This window comes from Mercenaria mercenaria, chromosome 12 (assembly GCF_021730395.1).
Source record: "Mercenaria mercenaria strain notata chromosome 12, MADL_Memer_1, whole genome shotgun sequence".
Taxonomy (NCBI): domain Eukaryota; kingdom Metazoa; phylum Mollusca; class Bivalvia; order Venerida; family Veneridae; genus Mercenaria; species Mercenaria mercenaria.
Window position 1 is genome coordinate 70583177 of NC_069372.1, and position 4376 is coordinate 70587552.

Consider the following 4376-nt stretch of genomic DNA (forward strand, 5'->3'; position numbering starts at 1 on the left):
ATGATACAGCGAGCCACAGCCAATACATGTATACCTTTTTTAAAAGAAAAGAATGTTTTACATTTTATAATGACAAGTTTCCAAAACTTGTACACACAGTTTTCAAACGAATTCATACAGCGTATCTATTCATTAGAAATAAGTTTTACGATTCTGTTGAAAAGTTTCCATCAGGAAAATTACTTCGATAGTATAAAAATAACTGCACTTGCAGACTTGTTTCCCTTGCTCTGTACGTAAATGGACAGTCACATCGACACAATATTGTTTATTGTGATTTCTGTTTTGGAGCATTTACAGTGTTTTTATACAGAGGTCCGGATGTCAAGTTTACTGCCTATTTGCAAACATTATCAACTAAGTTTTTTACAAATACTCAATATTATATGCTTCACTGATTGTAAAGCATGTTGATTCTGATGTTTTTACGGGGACTAGTTGATTCCTTCATTCCGCATTACTTACATTAGAGGTCTTGTGTTACCCACTGCCTCAAGGAGAGTCCAACAACCCACTGGCCGAAAAATTTGATGACTATTCATGGCAAATATCTCAAAAATATGTCAGTCCCTAAGCGAACACCAAAACTTTGAACCTCAAGTAAAGGATTACAAACTTTAAACAAAATTTACTGAACTGACTCGAGATGAGGTGAAAACACTCATCCATGATATGAATATTACGTCTTCACAGCTAGATATTTACCAACACCTATTCTGAAATCACATGTAGATGAACTTTTCCCTAGTATCACTAAATTTGTAAATCTCTCATAACAAGGTGTTTTCCTGTGAAATACAAACAAGCAGTTGTTAGACCTTTGCTAAAAAAGTAGGTCTTGAACTAGAGCTTTCCAATTATCGTCCTGTGAGTAATTTATCATTTCTATCAAAACTTATTGAGAAAGCTGTTCTTTACAGATGAAACAGTCATGTAAATCAGAACAGTCTTTTGTCTAAGAACCAGTCTGCATATGTGAAATACTACTGCTGTGAATCTACGCTGCTTCGGTTGGTTAATGATCCTCTAAGTGGTAAGGAGAAAAAGGAAGTCACGGCTTAGGCACAGTATGGTGTCTGTGAAACAGCTCTTCAATAGGAAGACTCCTACTTAAGGCCTTTTACTTGTAAGATTTATATCAACATTGTATATTTATCAGACCGCCATCTTGAATGCTGTTACCTTGGTCCGTGGTTGTATCTCACCTTTTTGATGTAATTCCAAAACCCATATCAGATTATGGTTTTGCTGATGATCCTATAGCAAATAAAAGCTTTCGTCCCACATCTGTTTCCGTAGAATAACAAATGATCGGAGAGTTTGAATGGCGCGCAGTTATAATCAATGACTGGATGAATAGAAAGAAACTGAAAATGATCACTTTTAAAACTGATTTTATCATGTTTGGCAGCAGATCTCAATTGAACAAATGTTTTACAAATTCAATTAACATTGTTGGTGATGATATCAAACGTGAAAGCACGATAAGATATTTCGGTGCATTTCTTCGCAAAACCTTGAACTTTAAACATCATGTAAATCGCAAATGTCGTACAGCAATGTTGAATAAGCTACGAATTAAGAACATTGTAAATATTTAGATAAAGCAGCCACTGAAATTTTAGTTTTTTTCTCTAGTTATTTCACACCTGGATTACTGCAATGTAATACTGTATGGTGTAATAGACGATGAGGTGCGTAAGATTCAACGTATTCAATACATGTGCGCCAAACTTGTCTTTAAAAGGTTCTAAACAAGCATTGTATGACCTACATTGGTTGCCGGTGAAAGCAAGGATTGAGTTCAAGATACTTTCTTCCATGTATAGCTGTCACAATGGCAGAGCACTTATGTAGTTAACAGAATTGCTTACACAGTAGTAGACAAGGTTTGTGATCGTCAGAAAATTCTGAATGTCGTTATGTTAGTGCAAAATATTCAATGATAGAAGTTTCTGTACTATTGGTCCAAAACTGTGGAATGAACTGCCGTTAGAACTACGCAAAAGTAAATCACTTGACATATTCAAAAAAAATCTTAAGACACTGTATTTCAGAGATTTAGTGCCATTGTTTTAATATTTTTATTACTGCAGTACTGTTTTATATGCGATAGCAGCCCATGATTTTGTGGAATGTTTTACCTTTCAACATTTTTATTTTCACGGTTTATTTAATTAAACGCAAGTGTTGGTACAGGCTCTATGGGTAGGATAGTATGTAGTATTTCTTTTTTTTTTTCAAATAATCTGTGATAGAACCATTAACCAGGGGATTTGAACCTCTATATGCAGCCCGTCTGGGCGTATTATGTAATGCTTTAAGCAATGGTACTCGCAATAGAGGTAAAATAGTCTCAGAGGGAAGGGTGCGGTCATGACATTTTGTTTAAATAAGGCTGTTATGATTGTGATTATTATTATCATTGTCGTTATTAATATTGTTGTTGTTATTATTATTATGAGCAACACCATTGAATATGCCATTGTAAAAAATAGGCGTTTAATCAAATTATTCAGTTTCAGTTTCTTGTCTTACAGCATGAGTAATGAGAGACATAATTTTTATTTCCTACACTACATAGTGATGGCAAACGCTTTTCGGATATGACTTCTATTTCAAAAGCAGTAAATTCTTTTTTTCCTTTAGATACACTAAGCACATTACACAGACAAGTTTTTTTACCAAGCGCATGTTGAGAATAAGAGTAATTTCGAATCAATGCACCGGAACAGTCCATCCGTCGTCAAAATATCACTGGAACCCTTAATCCTATTCGTAGCACTCAGATGGAACTAACGTAGATCTACACGTTTGAATAAAAAGAAATACAAAAAAAAACACTGAAGTTATGGCGCAGTGTCATTTAACCATAGAACATAGACTATAGCTCGCATTCAGCATATGAGACGTTAATCAAACCATGGATAAATGGTCAAATTTGTATCAGTTGATAAAACTGGTAGCGCCATTTCTATATTCTTAAGATAAATATGAAAAAGCATATAAAAATTTTGTCATAAATCAAATTTAAGTAAGCGGATCTCTTTCATTATAGGCCATTAAACACCGATATGCACAGTTAGTTAACCAAACGAAAAGCCACTTTTCAGCATACAACTATGAAAATATTTAAGAAAATCTACGTTGTAAACAATTTCCAGTTCCAATTTACAAGTACCAAAGAATCACCCCGGGCTAGAGCGCATGGACGTTAGCTTGCATTTCCGCTTCCGTCCATGAATAGGCTCAATCAAACTGAGTCTGCAACATTTTCGTCTATGTCGTGTTTGTCAACTTTTTCCATTTTATTTAGTTATGAACCAGACGTCATGCGGCAATTCGACGCCATAATGGAGTTTGGCCATTCTCTGAAGTTTTGAAAAATCAAGGTTTAATTAAATTCTACATCGTAGAAAAAGTTTTGATCAGAACGTGCAGAACTACCTTAAGCTTCGTATTATTGCCTTAAATGATGAAAAGTGTTGCTTTGGGGCTCGTTAATATGTATGCTAGTAATTTATTTGTAAAAATGTAATACCGTTTAAAATCAAGTGCACAATTTCCAATGTTTCCAAACATTTTCCTTAATTTGGAGCAAACTTTCAATAGATGGTCGAAGACATCAAGAGGGCGGCTCAGTCTTCTAAAATACATGCAGAGATGTACAACAGTATTGAAAAGCACCTGTTTCATAAGCAAACTATTAAGATGGAAATGTTGAAACACATTTGCAATACAACGGATATGTTATATAAAAGGTTACCAAAATATAATACGAAGACTAATCAAAATAAATTGGCAACACGTTCATTATACCAAAAGTGGACAGAGTCGACAGATTTGCTAAAAAACAGACTCAGTCAAACCGAGTCTGCTATCATTTTGCTTGGTTACAATCTATGTTTCCAAAGGATCTACTTATAGATTGTATTAACTATCACAACTGCAATCTGGCGGCCATAAAAGTCTCCCCATACTTGGATTCAGTATCCTTATATTTTCTCGTCCTTTGAAATCCGGGAGTCCATTCTATATCTATGTAATAGCATTCCACTTAAGCAGGTGCTAGTGGACGCGAGAGGTATTGCACTTTCCTCTCATGAACAGACTCGGTCAAACCTAGTCTGCTATTATTTTGCTTGGATGCATTCAATGCGTCCAAATGATCTTGTGGATTTTAATGCATGCAAATCAAATTCAAGTTTATGTGACACTTTCTTCTCATTTCAACAACTTTTATTTACTGTCAACAGTCTATTCAATTTTTCCTCTATACTGTACACAGTAAATTGTATTAGGGAAATCCGCTATCTGACTAAAGTACATAACCTATTACGCTACGCTTAGGATCTGAACATGAGCTATTGATAGCC